This window comes from Anas platyrhynchos, chromosome 1 (genome assembly GCF_047663525.1).
Source record: "Anas platyrhynchos isolate ZD024472 breed Pekin duck chromosome 1, IASCAAS_PekinDuck_T2T, whole genome shotgun sequence".
Taxonomy (NCBI): Eukaryota; Metazoa; Chordata; class Aves; order Anseriformes; family Anatidae; genus Anas; species Anas platyrhynchos.
The window spans coordinates 8,061,236-8,081,804 of record NC_092587.1 but is presented as its reverse complement, the minus strand read 5'-3'; the positions used below and the strand labels follow the sequence as shown (position 1 = coordinate 8,081,804).

Below are 20,569 nucleotides of genomic sequence, written 5' to 3'. Positions count from 1 at the left end.
TGATGAAGTAATCCTGTATCACTGAACTGGTGGAAGAGGCAGATGGAAATATACTTTGGGATTCTACTTAATTGACTTAAGGAGTCCTGGCATCTACCTCATACTCTACTAGTCACATGACCACAAATATTCATGCCTTCAAAAATAGTTGTGAAATTCATCTTTACCATAGTTTATTTATATTTCCCTTCTGTACTGCATGCCTGCTGGTCTTACAGATAGTACTTAAGTAATTATTTTAACATGCTTAAAATCTTCAGTGTCATGCACTAAGCCAAAAAATGTTCTAAGGTGCAAAAAAACATAAAGGGAAATAGTATTTTTTTCTTCTTTACTACATCAGGTAAAAGCTGCCAGGGTTAAGAGGACAATGAATAGTTAAGACATAGAAGAAGCACTCAAGCATGGTAAGGCTATAAGAGGAAACTAGGAAACTTAAATGAAGGTTTTGCATCAGTGCTCACCAAAGCCTTACTTTACAGATGACAAGTCTAAGGAACTGTCTCAAATCCAGATGTCAAGAGCAGAGACATTAAAAAAATAAATAAATAATAAAATAAAATAAAATAAAATAAAATGAACAATAAGTGTTGTCAGACCCAAGATAAAGAAATTGAGACATGAAACTTCTGACCTACTGCCTGTGGTCTGTACGCTATTTCCTAAATCATCTTTGTTACCAAAGGAGTAGAGCATGTCAAGTGTTGTTTAAAAACACTTTGAGGGTAATCTGAAGAAATATGGACCAATAAATCTGTCTGTCAGACCAAAAAAGTGCTAAGGAAACTATGGCAAGGAATAGTATTAATTAATGTGCAGAACAATCTGTTGGGAATAGGTTCTTGATATGGAGACAGCCAAGTCTGAAGAGCACTTTGGAGCCCATAAGCAAAGAATACACTATCTTTGCAACCTTTTTGACAAATCTCCTCATAAAAGGCTCTCAAGGATACTTAGCAACGACAAGAGTGTGTAGGAAGCAGTTGAAAATGAGGAAGCAAAGGATAGGAATTCATGTCAAATTTTCACCATGAAGGAAGACTCCCAGTGTGTTCCTCAATGTCTGTTCTAGGAACTAGACATAGTAACATGTCTAGGAAACATAGTCTGGAAAGATCTTGAAAATGATTGTCTAATGAGAGATGACACTCTTGTTCATATAGAGAGGTGTTCAGAATAGTAAAAATCCAGACTAACAGCTACAAGATACAAAAGAAGCTTACAATATTGACCAGCTGTACAATAAAATTGCAGATGAAAGTCATTGTCAATGAAGGTAAAACAGTGCAGATGAGGAAAAAGTAACTCCATTTATGCATATGATACAGTGGACTCTAACTATTATTGCTTAGGATAGTTCTCTGAAAATGCCAGCTCAGCTGACAAAATGACAAAGAAGATGTTAGGAATTATTAGGAAGGAATAGGAAAGAGGGAAGAGGGAAAGAGAGAATGGAAGGAAGGAAGGAAGGAAGGAAGGAACGAACGAAGGAAAAGAAAGTGGTGTTTCTTCTCCAATTCTTCTGACAGAGCCAACTCTGTCAGGCCCCTGTAACAGGAAGTCAGATGCTAGAGATGGTGGGCTTTGCTTAGTCTGGAGGTGACTTCACCTTCCCTTGTTATATGTGAAGCAGGGAGGAAAGACCCATAGATATATGTCCTTATGAAGTTTGAAAATAACATATCTTTGGAAAAGAGTTTGTAAAAGGCCAGTAAAAGAAAGAGCCACCAACCTCCTTCCCAGCTACCCTTACCTCAGGAATGAAGTAAAAGTAAATGGGGAAACAAAAAGTTCAAAAGAACAGTAGAATGTTTTGCTGGAGATTGTATCATTACTTCTATAACTGAGGGTATGAACAGTACACAGAATATAAGGCAGAGTCATAGAACAATGCAGAGAAATCAAACTATTGACAAAGCCCTATTTCTTCAGGGTGCTGAATGTGTCAGGATTCTTTGCAAAAGAAAAAAGACTATTAAACCAATTAAAGAGTGTATCAACTTGCATATGCGCAAGGGAGATGGATTAAATTTCCACTGTCACTGTTAATTCTCATATTTGCTAAATTTGGATTGCTTTACAACCTCAAGTTATTCTCCTAACCACATTTACTGGTGTGCAATTTAAATAGAACTAGATGAAGAAAAACATACATTTTTTTTGTCTCCCTCAATTTGCCTATATTTCCTCTCTTTTTTAAGTCCAAGAGGACAACAGAGTTCTGACTTTTTGTCAGAAAAAAAAAAAAAAAAAGTTCAAAAAAAGGTTTTAAAACAGCCCAAATGCTATTTTACTCACTACCTGCTCTATTATATTTTTGTGCTAGCAGCAGTTTTCCAAGTACAGGTACACCTTCCTTGTCAGAAAGTGTTTTGTCTTTGTTAATGGATTGGCAAGGGCCTTAACCTCTGATTTTTACTTTTTTTTTTTTTTTTTTCCCAGTCTCATTTCCAGGAACTTCAGTCCTTTTATTTTAGCTTTCTAACTATGGACTCACTGTTCCTTTCAGGAGTGCTAATAAAATTAAATGGTTGGGAAAAAAAATAAAAATAAATAAATAATAAAAAAGGAAAAATAACAGAAAAATAAATGCTATCAACAGATATCCCAGCCAAGATAAAATCCAAAATGTCTTTCAATAGACAAACACAATAAACTTCCTGTTTATAAATTTAGCTATTCATTTTAACTAGTGGCAAAGAAGAATCTCAGCAGGACATTTAGACAGTAGTATATCCAGATGGATTCTCAGTGTGAAGGGAGTCTGAAATACACTCACCAACATAATAAAATCAAGGTTTTCAGGCTTGCAAAACAGTGGCACAGGGGCTGTGAGTAAATTTATTTTGCAGGAAGCCCATCTCTTTAGCTAATGGGAAAATGTAGATCTTTTGCCTTGCTCTGTATGTGGTAGGTCAGAGATATGATAGGATTATAAAGGAAATGGATCTGTGTGCCACAGTCCCTGACAGCACTGTGCTACATTTCTTGGCCCGTGCCCTAATTCAGAGTCACAAGCAATCCCTTCTACCAGCCAGTCGATGCTTTAAGTGGCTCACAGCTTGACAGCGTCCCATAACCCCCTAGGGGTAAAGCAAACTTGTCAATAATTCCTAAGCACCTTAAACAAAATATGTAAATGCAGTAATTCCTACAGAGAAAGGAGATGGGGGAAGGGAGAATGTTTCCAAAGACTGGAGATGCTGTTAGGGGATTTGGGGATAGGGAGGAAGGAATAGTTTGAAGAAGCCAGATTGCTAACCGCTCAAATACTAATAAAGAAAATAATAATGCAGAGGAATGTAAAGGAGATTTCTGTCAAAAGCAAAATGTGTAAGGTGATTCTTGTATCTGGTACCCTGTTACTCATGTGGTAGGAAAACATATAAGCAGGATTTTGTAGAATGGGATCAGATGCCTGCATTAATTTAAGGAATGTCATAGAGACTACAATGTGCTACCATGCCATGTCCTGTTCCCCTGTGAGGAAGACCTCAACCTCTTCTGGGAAAGGCAAGCATCCTCTCAAAAGTCAAATATTGCCTCCTATACCACAGAGTTAACAGAAGACTGAGGGAGGACAGGGGAAATTAGCTACAGAGCAATGGACATCAGAGGTGGTTTGAAGCACGCTGCAGATACCAGGCATACACCAGGCAGAGCCTGAGTTGTGCTCACCCCTGCACCTGCACAAACTGCTGTAGGATTTTGGCTTGGGAATGGCTGAGGTGTAAAAGTAGGATATGCACACTTGTGTGCCTAGCATGGACCTGAACATCCTCACCGGCAGTAGATAAATGAGGTCAACTGTCTAAAGTGTAGAGGGAAGAAAGTGAAAAAGGCAGAGGGAGACTCCTTGAAAGAGATGAGAAATTTGGCTGGAGAAAAGGAAGAGGATAGGTAGAGGCATTGATGGTCCCGCGATTTAGAGGAAGAACGGATGGTGATGCTGGATTTACACAGACAACATGGAGCACAGCTTTCCTTCACGTGGTGTACCTGTGAAGCCCAGTTTTTTGCTGGATTGAGCCTTATAGTCAGAGTTTCCTTTTGGCTGAAAAAGGCTCATGCTGCCCAAGAAGTGCCTAAGCACGTCATGTTGGTGTCAGGCCAATATCCCAGAAAATAACAGGAAATAACAACATCACGTCAGCATGTCACGTGCTAATCAGCTGCAAGAGGATAAGTGTTGTTAGTAGGAAAGTACATGGGTGCTTTTAGCAGCATGTGTATTAACCTAAAATCCCTTCAAAATCACTTAACAATAAGAAAAGTAGATATTACATCTTGATGACAAGCTTCATGATGAAGTTCATCCACCATTAGTATAGTTAAGTGAGAAGTGCATGTTTGTTCCAGGAAAAAAGCACACTAGATTGTCACTTGTTGGCACAGTGCATAACTGTCCATGGTGATCCATGAAGCCCTTAGGAATGACACCCTGCACAATTTTCATAACTGTGGATCTCCCTTAGAATTACTAATTACAGTTACATGTCCCACTGAAAGCCCTGTGCTGTTGGGCTGTTCCTTTGTAATATCTCAGTGTCACCTAAGATTGGCAGGGAGGGATGAGCCAAACAGTGTGGGGCTTTGAAGATCTCCGCATCAACCACCAACAATTTGTTGTCCACGAATCTCCAGAGATGGAGACCGCCTTGGCCACAGTGTTGTGAAGATATTTTTGGACCCCTGTGGCTACCCAAAAATGGAAGAATAACTCACATCTTTCACCAAACTGGTGTTTGGCACCCTGAGATTGGCAGACTCTCAGGAGAACACTATCTTTTCTAGCTGATGTGTGACCCCAAGCCACTGAGCTATGTCAGCTTTCATCTTGTAGTGATGACCACCACTGTCAGCTCAGGTTAGCTGGCCACAGGATAGGATTATGCTCAGTCACACACAAAGGAAGCAGCTGCAGAGCTGTTGGAAATCAAGTAGCAGGGGGGAATTTGCCAGAAGAACTCATTGATCCATGGCCCTATTCCCTGTCCATTTCTGTAAGGTCCCCAGGAAAGGAGAAAAGATCATAGATCTCATGAATTATTCAGGCAGGATGGGTCCAATCCATAGATCACTCACTGACTGTACATGCACGCTTGCAACTTTCCTAACGCATTGCTTTAGGCTTTAATCTGCAAATAACTTGAGCGTGTCTCAAAACAGCTGTTTATAGCAAGTTAGGGAACCCTACAAAGTGCTCTTCTGGAACAGTATCTTGCCATCAAACGTAAAATTGGAAAGTTCCCAGGTGTGCAATCTTGAAACTCATGCTGAAATTCCATTTAAGAAAAAGATATGCACCTGCTTAATTGTGGTGCTAAGCCTGTTAATTAATTACATTCATGAATTTTATAAAAACAAACTCTTCTGCTCATCAAACCTTCCTGTGAACTCAGTATAATATGATGTGGCAACTCACTTTGAACTGAATTAAATGTCTTTTAAATTTCTAGAGCTATTATTTCACTAAGAGATAATTCACAAGAGCAAAATATCTCTATTACAGAAACTTTAATTCTGCTTTTACTTTTTTTGTGTCAGAAAGAAAATAAACAAATAAATAGCATATTAAGACTTCTTCTATGGATCTAGGTCAAAGACATTGAGGACTCTTGATTATTTTCTCAGAGCTGTCCCCTGACAGACCTTACGCTGTCTGATTGCTGTGTCTGACCGTGGGTATATCTACATTCAAGTGTATCATAAGGTGCACAATTTAGCTTCAAGTGAGCAATTTGCTTAGTAACACCCAAACACAGCTTATTAGAGCTCTGGATCACCTTGCGTCGTACCTCTTTGTGTACTCATCTCGGTAAATAACTGTCTGAAAATACATGCTTAGTGTGGGACTGCATCTTCACAACACCTTCTGCACATAGCACGTACTGTCCCCAGAAAGAACAGCAGCACAGATATTTTCCCTACAAAAAAAATAAAGGTGGTTCTGCCCATTGTACGCTGGAATAAGATCACCAAAATCTGTTTTGGGGACGACTGGTATAGGTGCTCTGATGGATGAAATGTGACCCCATTGTGCCAGAAGAATCAGCAGAGGAAGAGCACTGGCAGAAAGTAGGACTGAAATCTATGTGTCTTCACCTGCAGCTTGGCCAGCTGGGTAGGTTTACTCTCCTGCTTCTCAGTAGCCATAAATCAGATGGAAATGCAAGGGGTAGCAGCATTATGGACTGTTACGGGACATTGCACAGGAGCAAGTATGGAAAAAGAATAAGCCATCTGTGCCAAGGATACTTCTTGAAGCACAGGCATGAGTGACCAGGTTGCCTTGCCCCTACAAAAGTTGCCTGCTGAAAATTTTACAGTATCTCTGAGCCAAATTCCACTTGGTACCTATGGTGACCAATTTCATACACAGTGGGTTTTATATCCTATCCAACCAAAAAAATTACTTTCCTACTCACTTTGAGCCCTGACTACTGTGTACAAGACAATGCAGAATCAGATGCTCCTTTCCACTAGACTTTCCTGGCAATCAGCCTGCAAGAGTGGAAAAAAAAAAATTCCAGACTTGTCTGTCACACTGTGCTGTGATTTAAAGGACAGGAGACTGATTTCCTACTTATTCCAGTTTACCCTGATGTTACTGCAATGTTTTATGTACTTTTAATCCAATTTACAGTAGGGTAACCCTGAGAGGAACTGGACTACTTCATTTTGCTTCCAGCTTAACTTTGAAGTCCTTAATGAAACAGTTTAACATGCACATTTTAGCAAATGTCCTTGGCTTCCAAGAAAAATACTCTTATAAAATTAGCCAAGCAGCTCAAACGTAATGGGAAGATCACAAAAGTAAAGAGATGTTAAATAACTTAACACAAAATATTAAAAACAAGGGATAGATTTTCTTGGTTTATTTCATTTTACTTTGAATTGGCTTAATTTCTCACTGGAACCGGGGCTGCTGGAACAATAGTGGCCCCGTGTGAGTTGCTGGATTGCAGCTCCTGACTGCAGTGCCTCTTTCTTTGTCTTACCTGAGCGCTCACGGTGAGCAAGTGGGGAGCTGGGCTGGGGGCAAGCCCGAGGGTGGGGGAAGCACTCTAGGAGAAGCGGATGGGGTTTATCTCCCCGCTGAACATTCAGGGGTGAGAAATGCACCATGTCCCATCTGAAGCTGTAACAAAGGGAGGTACTGGGATTTTACAGACACCATCTCCATGCCACACTCAACCAGCAGGCAGCAGCTGCTCACCGTCCCCCCTAGCAGAGAACGAGCAGTGCAGCCACATCTCATTCCAGCGGTGAGTGCCCCATGCAGCAAGTCAATCCATCCACCCTCCCTGATGTTACACTCACCTCATGGTGTTTAATTCTCTCTTTAGGAGAGAATTAGGACCACGACCTCCCGTTAACATTTTGGGTGATGCAAACCTTTGGTTTTCAAACACATATACCACAAAACATAGTTTTCTTTTTTTTTTCTATTTTTTTTTTTCCTTTTGCATCCAGCTTTGCTGCACTCTGGAGTGCTCTTTCTCCAGGAACAATTTCTCTTTTGTCTTCCCTTATGGGAGCATTAGAAATAGAGAGAGAATATAGAGGGATAATGTAGAGAATATAGATAATGCAGGTAGAATATGTAGGATATATGTTTCCTTATCTATCTATAAACAGAAATGTTTGTATATTTGGGTCTATATGCATACAGATTATTCTTTTTCTAGGAGATGTAGAGCAGAAGCAAAGCTGGAAGAGGGGAGGCAGAGGACGGCGACACGGCACCCTGGGCTGCCTCGGCTCTCGCTTCTGCTCGCGGTCCCCTGCCCGCTCCCGGCTTTTTGAGGATGCGCCAAGGCGCAGTGCTGGGGCGCAGCATCCTCGGAGGGGCGGCACCCCCCGGCCACGTCCAATCAGGCGGCTGAGGGAAGGATGCTCGGGGCAGGGATGCAGGGTTGCCAGGCGACAGCAGCGTCCCCGTGTCTTTTCTCCCCCCCTTTACCTCCTCCGTGTCCCCCCCCGGGACCCCACTGCTCTTCTGCCCGTGCCGTTAAACAGCCCCGCAGCATGGGGACGGCGGCGGGTCCCCTTCCGAGGGCTCCCTGCCACAGCCCCGCTCCCGGCCGTGCCAGGAGCAATAGGCAGCTCCCAAGTTAGACGTAGGAACGCAGTGAATGAATAAATGGTAGGAATAAGCCTCAGGCAGCCCCTCCGCAGAGCTACCGCACGCCCCGAGTACCGGGAGAGGCAGCCTGCGAACGCCAGCCGGCTCTCCCTCCTTGTCTTTGCAACTCTAGGTCGCCTCCTAATTTAAAGCTTTGCGCCAATCCCCTTTGCCCGGGAAGGAGAGGAGATCTAGAAAGATGCCAGGCTGCAAAAGGGGACCCCAATTAGCAGCGCTGGTACCGGGCGCTGCCTGGCCAAGGAGAGGCAAAGTTGCTCGGAGGAACGGGAAGCGGGTGCTCCAGAGGAGAGGGGAAGGGAAGGGGACGATTACTTGGTGATCGCAGTGTCTCCCTCCCGTTGTCCCTCTCTCCTCCTCCTCCCTCCCAGCCTTACCCCCGACCGCTTAGGAGGCCTTGATGAGTTTCCATCGGGATCCGATCCAAAGTGGGGGGGAGAGACCGTGACTGTTCCCAGAGGAAGCAGCTCACGCAAGTTTGGGGGGTGAGACTCCCCGGTGGATGTTTAACGAGCACATCAGGAGGCCCGCGATGCCCGAGAGCAGCTGGAGACCCTCGCCGGGACCTACCTTCACGGCACGGTAAGGAGCTGGGCACTGTTAGCCCACGTCCTGGACCCTGCATCCCACATCCTGATCCCTGCATCCCACATCTCGGATCTCTGCATCCCGGTCCTCACATCCATCCCTGCATCCCACATCCCAGTCTTCACATCCCTCACCTTGCATCCCAGGTCCCTGCATCCCGGGTCCCTGCAACCTACACCCTGCATCCTGCCTCTGCCTGGAGGACTGCAGGCTGTGCAGCCACGGGAACAAAAAAAAAAAAAAAAAAAGTTTAGAGCAGCGTTTTACAAAGAGGTTTGCTGATGGGAGCCAGGGGCCAGGAGAGGGTGGTGCCGGGGGGCTCAGGCTGTCACTCCTGTGGAGGGGAGGTAGGGTGCAGGGGGACCCCGGTGCTCCACAGCTGGATGGGGGGAGGTGGCCATAAAGGGGGCTGGCTGGCCCCGGGCAAAGCAGCCGTGTCCAGATGTTGCCCAGAGGTACCTGCTCCCATAGAGGCAGGCTTTGGGGGTGAAGGGAAGAGATCTTAAGCACGCTGTCCTCTCCCGTTCCTTAAGCTGGGCTGGAAAGTGCCGAGCCAGCAGCTGGGAGAGCTGTGCTGGGTACCCAGCTTATCTCCCTGGATCTGCTGCTGGGAGAGAGGTGGGGAACCTTAAAGAAAGTGGAAGGGCTTTGCTCCTGCAGAGGTGTCTCCCAGAGACCCAGCTCACCCCAGGGTCCAAAAACTGGAAGGCTTCAAACAGAAAGGAGAAAATAGCAGGGATCTTAGAGCTAATGTAAATTCTCCTTCATATGTGCTTGTATATCTATCTGTCCATGTGAGTATGCATCTAGCTGTACAGGTATATGTGGGTGCTCCTAGAGTTGTTTGTGCTTATGTATGCACCTTGCCTGTGTTCCCGTGTCTCTGGATGTGTGTTTGTGCATATCTATGCTTGTGTGTGCTTAGGTGCATATAGGTGTATATGTGTATAGATTCATAGGAATGTGTGTTTATTCCTAGGTGATATTTATCTGTGTGTAGTCCTGTAGGTGTGTGGCTACATACGTTTCACCCATGTGTGTGTGTCAGGCTCACATTTCTATAGAGATACACATGTGGGTGTGAGAAAGTGTATCTCCACGCTAGTGTGTAAGTAGGGTTTTGGGTAATGGAGGATATTTGGGAGACTTTTCCCCCTATGTTATTTCAGTGCTTCCATGCTTAATGCATATATCCCTGTATTTCAGCAATCTTGATTAAAAAGGGTAAAACCACAAGCAATTATTGAAAATCTAGTCATCTTACTGATACTGCATTGAACTATTGAACTGAGCTAAGGATTTGTTGCTAGTTTGTGAATTTGTTGGCTTTTTCTTGGTTTATGCCACCTGCTGAAAATGTTTTTTGAGCATTTTTTAAATAATTAATTCAAGTTTTAAAAAAATCTATATTGGAAGACTGTGAAACAGAGCAGCCTGGGACACAGACTGGTACCTATTTTATCTTGCATAAGTATTTGCCTCAGGTTGATTAAATATGCATGAAAACAATCTGAAAAGCACACAACCCACCTGATTAACTGCATATTTTAGGAGACCTTTTTTCATTTTCTCCAAATACACCTAGATCATCATGACATCTTCTGCTGTTGTTTACATTGATAAATGCAAGTATTACAAGAGAATGTAACTTCCTCAGTTACACTAGGAAAAATACACTTTAAGACAGCCTTATTCACACTTAGGGTAAAGGAATGATTGTACTTTTGTAATGTTTCTGTTCACTCTTTGGGTGAAATCATTAACAATCCTTGCAAATCCTTCTTAATAAGGAATTAAGTAAGGAAAGAAGTTCCTTACTTAAGGAACAATGCAAGTTAATTTGTCCTCTGTTAGAATAATTCATACTTTAATTTCTGTAGCTCTTTTGCTTGTTGCTCTCTTTTGAGAATGACACTGTGCACCATTGCTCTCTCTCTATTTCTAGAGTCTTGCATTATGTATATAAAATGAAAAGTGCTTTAACATTGAAAATCTACCAGTTGCTTTACTGTTCTGTAAATTAGACAAAATTGCATGGCTATCAAGTACACTAAAATGAGAATTTCATCCCAGAGCTAAGACACTTCTGTAATTGCAATTGATCTTTGTCTGGGTGACTTGTGCTGGTGACCTACTTATAAGCTTCTATGAATAAAGTTAGGCAAATGTTGACACCTCGTCTAAGAGTAGGATTCTAATTTTATCATTTAAGGAGTGAATGTAAAACGAGATGCGGGTAAAATATCTCTCTGGATTCACTTAATGTTTTTTATACTTAACAGAAAAGAAAGGAAAAAAAATAGTTAATTAAGGTGGAAATGCAGAAGAAAAGAAATGCACTAGAAATAGTAGCATAATTCAATTCAGTGATTACTTAAGTAGAGCTGAATATGGAAATGAAAAAGGTGTAAGAAGGCATGCCAGCATTTAAATGAAGAGCTCTACAGATGTTCCGTGCAAATACACTTCTGACACTGAAGTGTCCAACAGAAAGTAAACTATCCTGAGCCTCTCACAGAGTCCCATGTAGAATGGTGTAAGACCTGAGTGACCCAGTTCTCACTTATGCTGCGGTCAATCTGCATTTTTTCCTTTGAATTTGGTGGGCTAAATGTAGAGCCAGGTGTAGAGCCAGGTTTAGCAGTGTGATTTGAGAATCAAGCCTAAAGGTTTCATGGGGCACAAGATTCTCCCTAAGAGGATGCTGAACTTGCCATTAGTATCCTGTAGAAAGGACTTCACTCTGTTCAGTTTTAGAAAGCTGTTTCCCAAGCCCTGTAAAATGTTTGTCAGGATTTCTGCTGCTCATTTCTTACAACTTGTACTGTAGTTATTGATCAATTTGTATGAATTTTTCAAGATGATAAAATGCTAGGCATACTATCACTCTTAGAATGCCACAGAACACAGAGGTGTTTGACACACTCTAGGATCAGAGAGCATTATAGTTAGAGTGTGAATATGTGTAACCACAGTAAGCTACATAAGCTCTCGTGAAGATGATCATGCAATATTGACCAGCTTTTCTTTCTGCTTGTTGATATAAAACTGACAGCTGGTCTTAAGCAATATAGAACTTAGTCTAGGTTAGAGATGAGTATCTTCTCACTCTCCACTTTATTGCACAGAATAAGTTTGTACTTTTAACCCCTATATTTGCAAAACAGCAAGAGACGAGGGTGAGCAGAAGGGTGATGCCATTCTGTCCCTGCACCCTGCACTGGATCTCCAGAGCCCGACGGTGATGAACACATGCTTCAAAGATGGAAGGAAAGGAGCGTAGTATTCAGCTGGTGTCATCTTCCTACATCTCTGACAGTCACTGTCTCTGACTATGAACATTAAGCCAACTTTCACTGTGATAATCTAGCCCTAAACTGGAAGAAAAATTTGGCACATATTTCCTTTTATGAAAATACAAATTGGCTTGAAAATCATGAGTTTGATCTTAGTAGTAGGAGTAAAATGACAAAAAAAACATGAATTTCTCCTGAGTATAATGATGCCTGGGAACAGCCTCAGTACAATTGTCAGATATTTCCACTGAGACAAAACTACAGTTCTTTGTTAGATGTGGCTTAACTGTTATGGATTAGTGTAATTTGTCCCTTTTTTCAAGTAAACCCAGAATCCAGTGGGTAACCTAAATGAATTTTCTGGCTTATCTATTGTCCAACGAAGTTCTCCAGTGTTTTGTTTCAGGGGTGTTCATTTTTAACAACATACTCCAAGAAATATACTACCTAGCTGTGTTTCTAAAGCAATGCAGCAAATTTTCATATGGGGGTAAATCGCAATGAACCTATTAAAGTCAAAGAGAAGAGAATTTACTAGAGCTTTACCAAATTACACAAAAATAAAGGCTGTAGAACTATATTGCTTTCATCTCATATTGGCCCTCTCAAATTCAAAATGATGTAGCTGGAACTATTATCATGCTATTGTTCATAGCTCTGTTGAGATTATGGGAACATTTATGTAGTTAGGGATTGTACTGCTTCTGTAAGAACTTATGGGCTCCTTGCGTAAATCAATAGGTTGTATCAAAAATCTATGCAGCAGTGTGGCAGCTTTTCCAAACCTTCTAAGACCCAACTTGTCCACATGCATGTTTTTAACCTCAATTACAGAGGCAGCATTCCCTCAGAGCACTTTAGATCTAGCATGTGGCTTGACCTTGATGGTACTGATGACCTTGAACTTGAAAGTCATTTTCAAAGGAATCCAAAGGAATACAGGATGATGACCATGTGTTTAAACTATATCAAATATGCATAGGGGACAGAGTGTACAGAGAGAATGGATTATGAACACTTCATAGATGAAGTGGGAACTTGGGGAAGACTTTTGGTGGATGCTCTTAGACTCTGAAATGCTCCATTAGAAAGGTGAATAGAGAAGAATAGAGTCATGAAGACCAAAAATACATGTATGTTTCAGGAAAATGGAAAGAGCTGTAGGAGACAAAATGGGAGAAAATAAAAAGAACAAAATAGCTTGATATGAAAGGAAAGAAAGAGCAATAAAGACACTCAGATGACTATTCAAGCTGAGAGAAAAGTAAATGGACTAGTAAGTCAGTCGTGGGCTGAGGAGATGTAAAAGCAGGTGACGGTGACATAGAAGCACTAAAATATTGCATGTGTTGTGGAACCAATAACTGCAAAATTTTGTAAGGAAAAGGGTTGCATTCAGGCATATTGACTAAACTAGGGAGCAGCATTGGAGATGGTAGGGCAAGCTAGCAGAGAAAATGTAAAACTGATTTATTTTTTTTCCACAGTAATTTGAAGTCATAAGAGAGAACGAAGATAAAGAAGCTAGGTGGAGAGGAGAAAGGTAAAAGAATTTTAAAGTCCATGTTAACCAAGTAGTGTTACAAGGTATCAACATACAGTGACCATAGGTGAACACACGTAAACAAATCAGGATACCCTTGAGAAGAGGGAGGGGAAACCTGTAGTCTTGTACAGGCTCTGGGTAAAATCCAGAGACAGTGCAATAAAAACGAAGGAAGTAAAAGCAGATTGATAGGTCATTTAGGAAGTCAAGGAAAAAGTAGTTAGGGTCCAGAGAAAAACAAAGCAAGCACACCTGTGTGAGAACGAAGTCAAAAGCTCTTTGGGTTACCACAAAGTCAGTAAATTCATGGATCAGAACTGTGTCAGGAGAATTAGTCTGTTAAAATTAAGGTATGCATGAAAAGAAAGATGAAGGGCATTTGGACCTGATAATCTTTGCAGGTTTGTTCTCAATGAACTATCCTATTCTAATGAACAGAATAGAATACAAATGAATAGTTAGCTTAGGCTACCTCCTTAAGCAATCCATGGAGTGTAGTGTGGGACACCATTTGAAAAGGGCTTGGAAACCTTACAAACCCCTATTTCAGCATCTAAATCAATTGCTTAATTGGCAGAAGTAAATTGCTACTGGAAGTTGCTTACAATAGTTACATCGTCACTGGCTGGGAGATAAAATTGTTTCAAGTCTATTTTTAAATATTGTTTAATTAGTGGTGGGTGAAAAGATTCAATATTCTGATTTTTTTTACCCACCTGTGGCTTTTGTCAGGAGTAATTCAAGTGTAGCTCCCTGCTCCACCAATACCTAACTAACAGCAGGTATTAGATGATGCAGGAGCTGTTGGGTAACCTCCAATCTTCTGCTGTGGGAAGAAAAGACACTGTGAGCCAGGTACACTCCTCTTCTCTGGTGAGGAATACAACCTTATGTAAAGCTAGTGGATGCCCTGAGAGGTTCCTAGATCAGCACTGGCCTTGCTGTCCTTGACTAATATGTGTGGGGTACACACAGCAGCTCCTAATCCTTTCAATATTCAACTCACAGTGCTGGGATGGTTGCCATCTCTTTTATATAATGGAGTTGTCATTAGGGCTCCTTACACCACATACTGCCTCCAGCTTGTATGGGCCGTGTCCACCTGATGGGAGACTTGCAGTGGAGCTTGAATGAACATTTCTACATGTATGTTTTATAAGGGAATTTTGGCTCAGCTGTTTACTGATCTGGTACTCCCTGCCTTGCAATTTCTATGTAATTTTATTATTATTATATATTTATATTGTTATGATTAATTTCATTCAGGGTGGTTGCAGCAACCAGTGAATGAAATTATTAGAAAAGCATGAGAAGAAAGTGCTCTGATAGTATATGAATGTCACATATCCATAACTGTGAGTTAAATATATAGTTAAGCTTAGTAGAAATTGGTTGTCCCGCTGTTAGGATCACACAACCAAAGAGATCTGATTTAAAGGAGAAAAAAAAAAAAAAAAAAAAAGAAAAGTAATTGCTGGGGATGTCTCCAGAACTCAGATTTTTTTTTTCTTCTCACTGCTTCTACATTTATTTTTTATTTTTTTGAGAAAAGAAGATGGATAAACAGACAAAATGATGGAAGCAGAGAAAAAAAAAAAAAAGATATTGTGCAGTAAAATATAGAGAGTTCAGTTCTGAGGTGTTAACATAGTTGGGTTGCTTGCATCTGCTTACATGTTTAAGGAATGCCAAAAAAATATCTTTATCTGTAAGAATATTTAAAATTTCATATTTTATACAAAAACATAATTGGTTCTGCTATGATGAGGCAGTAAAGAAGAAAAAAAGCCCTACCTCTTTATAACTTTTGGTGACATTTTGTATTTATTTGAGTAATTAGTACTAGCAGCTAGGAAAATAGCCATAGACTTTCTGGCTCTTTGTCATAGACTTTTAATTGCATTTTTACTAATGTTCAGTCAATCAAAAAGACATTTGCACTGTATGTCAACTGCCACCAAATTTGTATCATTGTAAAAGATTCCAGATGTTTCAGTATACAACAGATGAAAACTTTTTACCTGCAAACAGATGCTTTTTGCCAGTGTTCTAAACTTCTCCTTTTAAAAAGTTAAAAAAAAAAAACAACAAAACAACACCAACAAACAGCAACAAAAAAACCACCCTCTGATATCAGTGTAATAATACTGCAATAAAATTTAGCAAAGTGGAGTGAAAAGAATATCATATACCACTGATTTGTACAGCACATTGTTTGCATAGACAGTAATAATGGGCTGGTTTTCCTCATTTTCAAATACTTGTCAAAAAATACTGCCAGAGAATGACATTTTACTGGAAAATTTACAAAGTTTTATAGGAATCCTTTTATCATATTTTTCTAAACACTGGAAGAAAACACTTGTCAAATCTACCCTGTTACTGTTTTCAGTGTATTCCTCCAAGTTCTCTTAATTGTGTTTGCTCACTTTCTTCCTTGCAGCCATTGGGGTTTTAGAAGAGCCCTGACAATGACAATGACCAACAATAAGAACAACAGACAATGCATTTTCTAAAAAAGGTGCAAGTCCATCCTACATGGGACTGCTGCACAAGGCTGAGTTATCTGGCTGCTCTCTTTGCTCTCAAAAGTTGAGAAAAGGGCAGTGGTTGCCTGTATGGTAATAGTACATCAACACAAAAGTCTGCTTGTCACTTCTTTATCTTACCATTATTACAGGGTATATTTACCTTGAAGAAGAGCACTTTACTTCTACCCCAAAAATAAGCTGTCTGCCTTAAAGTCTTCTTGGCAGGACAAAAGTGACTGCTGTTTTCGCAAAAGCAACATGCAGTCCGTGCCCTTTTTCATCCATTTGCTTGTCAATGTGGCTGTCAATAAAGATCTATTTACATATGGCTAATCCCACAGTTGACTCATTAAGATGATTTTATGAGTGAAAAGGGACGATGATCTAATGGGATAGCTCCTGGAATACAAATAAAGCAAGATAACTTTCAGGGAATAATAATTTTTCTTACTGAAGTGGACTTTAAATCTCCAAGAAGAGAACAGCCCTGCTTTAAAAAACCTTTTCTTTTTCACTCAGAAGTGATTGCAGATTAATTGTGCAGTTTAACTGAACTTTGCTTTCCTTGGTATCCTAGGAGAAAAGCTCTGACAGACTGGGAATTTTAACTTGTTTGTAATGTAAACTCAGTATACTGGTGGTGCTTTTTAACACTCCAGAAACTGTTTGGAGGAAAAAGAAATAAATAAAAAAGCTTTGATCCTCTAAGCAAACAAAGTGGAGAGAAGGATGTTAAAAGAACCATCATTTGTGAAAGGCAGAGAAGGAAAATGTGGGAAAGGTGTCTTTACTTCAGCAGATTCAGAGACTATTTGAAAGGTTATTTGAAATATCAGACACATCACCAGCATTAGAGCCCTCTGATGAGTAGGGAAAATTGATTTCTTTTCATTATTTTATCAGCATTTTCAAGATTTTTGAAAACTATTAATTTCTCAATGATAGTCAACCTGACGAAGATTTTTCCCAGAAGCAGATACCCAGGATAAATCTCAGAGGTGAAGATTTAGTGACTTGGGTATCGAGCTCAGATAAACACATTCCTAGTGGCATTATTCATTAGGATGAAAGGAAGCAGAATCTAGTCTGGAACTAACGCCACCTCCTGGGAACTAGGGAATGACTTGAAGCACAGATTTCTTGACCAAAGGGTGAAATGTGATTTGTGGCATCCAGACATAGCAGTGGGCAGTGGTGTGACCCAGTAATGCCTTATGTGTGGGAAACATTTCTGCTCCTTAAAATGTCACTAATCTTGGTATTTCGGGCAGTAGGTAAAGAAGTAGAGCCAAGACTCCCCAAACTCCTTTCAATCTGCCCATTTCACATTCATCAGTTTTAAGGAAGGAAACAGACAAATAGCTCCTTTTAGACTCAGATACCTTAAATCAATGTCCAGGGAGCAGCTGCAAAGAATAATGGAGTTTCTTAGTCCCTACGATTTCCTGGCAAGGGCATAAGGTCCCAATTAGAACCCACCCTGAACTGGTGCAGTATCCATTAGAGTAGAAATGGATAGAAAAAGGTCTTTTTGATGTAAGCTTCTTCATTTTCAAGGACTTGTACATAATGTTCCATTTTCCTGAACAGAGGAAAATTTTATGTTTATAGTTCCACAGATTATAACATTGGTAGGGACTTCATCTATTCCATCTCATCCTTCAAAGACAGTATAAACTAACTCTAAGTCTTTCCTAACTGATATTTGTTAAACCTTTCCCTTCAAATCTACAACAAGAGAGATTTCACAGCCTTCTGCAATAGCACATGCCAGTGCTTCACTGTTGTTATGAACAGAAAGTCTCTAAAATTTAACTAAATCCCTCTTTTTGCAACTGAGTCTGACACTCTTGTCCTGTCTGCCATGGAAATTGGAAGAAGTTTAGTGCTTTCCCTTCCACCCCAGCTTTTTACATAGAAAAGTGTTTGGGGCTTGGCTTTTAAAATGTCATTTATACATTTCCCCTCTCAGTTTTACCCTCTTGACTCAATGAAATAACTGTTTTTTTGTTTTGGTTTGGTTTGTTTGTTTGTTTTTGTTGTGTACTTTTTTTAAGAATCTTGTTATTCTTGTTGTTTTTCTTTGGACCTTTTCCAGTTGCCCATTTGGATCCATACCCAAAAGATGAGTATATCTGGTGAATGACTTGACTTCACTTGTCATGGACAGAACCTTCCTCAAAGAAATCCTCTGTGTCATTTATTTGTTCTGTGCTCCAAGCCCTATCCCAGCCCACATTTAGTCCAAAGAGCTCTCCAAATCTCTCAGGTTATAGTGATATTTTTGTTCTGTCATCTTCCAATTTCCTACATTTTTTCTTGACTGCTTCTGGTCATCTCTAGTTGACAAACACAGGTAACTCCAACCCAGCAATTGCCAGCCCTCACAACTATATTTACATTTCAGAAGAAAACTTAGACAGTTTGAACCACCTGGTCCTCTGTCTTTGTCAGAGGTATCTATATGGGCGATGGCTTCTTTTGGTGCAATCATTACTAAGCAGAGGGATGTTTAACTACTGCATTGTCTAGCACTAATGGTATTTAGCGTACTTAGCATAAAGTGAAAATCACGATCACAATCTGCATCTATCAGATGATTGTCCACACGTCAGAGACTAGATCCCTGGCAGCCTGAAACCTCTAGGTTTCATGGTCATCAGGGACTTTGTACTGCAGAAACCCAAGGAGAGGTTTAGTGATTATGCAGGGATGTCTTTGCAGACGTTTGTGCCAGAGAAGCAGCCAAGCCAGCTCCAAGCATCAGAAATACCAATGAATGCTGAGATGAATAATGGATACAAATACAGGTTCAGTGTTTGTTTGGGTATTCCAGCTATAGACACATGAAAAGGCAGAAGATGTTCATGCTTTCAGGACCATGACTATGGAGCAATGCATCACAAAGTCTCGCATGAGAAGTTTGACTTTGCTCCTGGCAAACCCACATAGAGTTCATCTACATTAAGTCTGATGAGTGTGGCATTAGGCAAGAATCCAGAACCTCATGCCCCCTAGGCACACTTTCTACCTCTTTTGTTTAATTTTTTTTCTGTTTTTAAGACTCAAAATTTACCCTGGCCAACCTAGAACATATCCCAAAACAGTCAGGACACAAAAAACATCACAGATGGAACTGCCACAGGTATTTGCCCCAAAGGCTCCTTAGAGAACCCTTTGCAACTGTTAGGTTCATGTATATGAGAGTAGCTATAACTACCACCAAAAATAAAAAAAATAAAAATAAATAAAAATAAAAATAAAAATAAAAAATAAAAATAAATAAACAACAACAACAACTCAGAAAGGGGGGGGGAAGGGAAGAAAAAAAGGAGTTAAAAAAAATAAGCATTCACTCAAGTATCTGCAGCAATTCATGGAGCAACTTAACGTTACAACAAAAATGTCCCCTCTAGCCTTCAAACTAATAAACATGATGTTTTAATATACCTCAGTAAATTAAAACACGTTCACTCCATCTCATTAGTTCCTGGCTGTTAGTTTCCAAACCTTGAGTTCCCATTGAACAGGTAAGCAGCTGCTCTGAATGTCTAACTGGTGTGATTGTATCAGAGTAAAGCTACTCTTATGCACAAGAGTAGTCCTTTTCCTCCACCCTCTGTCTAACCTAGTCATGCTTGGCATGCTAAATAAACACTGCATGGGTGCACTGAGTGAAGGGGAAGGTTGCTCTCCTTGTAAGAGAGAACTTATTACAGTCTGGGATACAAAGACACAGAGGGGTACATTCAGAGAACCAGTAGGATGCAGCTTGATGCTCTCCCTCAACTGAAAATACATGGCTTCAGCATTTAGCAATCCCAAAGACTTGTTTGATATGTTGTCTTATGAACTTGGATCATTTTAATTAAGTACCTAAGATTGATCATGGTCAGCAGAACCTGGCATCATAATGCCATTTACTGATAGTCAAGCGTGTTCCTGAGGCCTTATGAAACAGCTTCTGTGTGAAAAGTCATCTGTATTTAATCAGTAGTAGCCATCTCAGTCCTATTTCGTAGTGCTGCAAGTTTTTTTGCACCACATTTTTAAAGCTCCAAGTAAAAGGTGCTCTAGCATGTCCCATTTTTTTCCATTCCCATTTATAATGTGGTTTCCATGCCAATGATTACAGTGTAATACTAATACCAGTAGTTTCAAAAACAAAAGCACATTTGAAATCATCCATGTTTATCTTTGTAGAGTAAAAGCTATAAAAATAAATGGATCAAGGGGGATTAAATACTAGGCTAATTGTTCATTAGACAACCTAAGACCGATTAAATGTGTTAATCCATTTAATATTTTTTTTCTATTTGTTTCCATTATTATCCCTGCCAAAATTCTTTTGCATGTATTAATTCACCTACATTACTTATTAACAAAGGAATTTGCTTGAAATGCAGGTCTTGAATCCTATAGTCCTTTCTCAAGCAAAACTTCCATGACAGCAGTAGCAGAA

General features: G+C 40.4%; 1 protein-coding gene across 6 annotated transcripts in view; it reads left to right on the top strand.

Annotated features, from left to right (window-relative positions):
- The first annotated feature begins 7,973 nt into the window (after positions 1 to 7,973).
- GRM3 (glutamate metabotropic receptor 3) overlaps positions 7,974 to 20,569 on the top strand; it is a 106,324-nt gene continuing 93,728 nt past the window's right edge. For 3 of the 6 annotated variants that reach the window (XM_027460182.3, XM_072026042.1, XM_072026003.1), the window contains exons 1-2: positions 7,974 to 8,728; positions 13,518 to 13,573. The gene's annotated coding sequence lies outside the window, so the exon portion shown is untranslated. The remainder of the gene's footprint in view (positions 8,729 to 13,517; positions 13,574 to 20,569) is intronic. The other 3 variants (XM_072025937.1, XM_072025975.1, XM_072025916.1) reach the window with 1 other exon arrangement.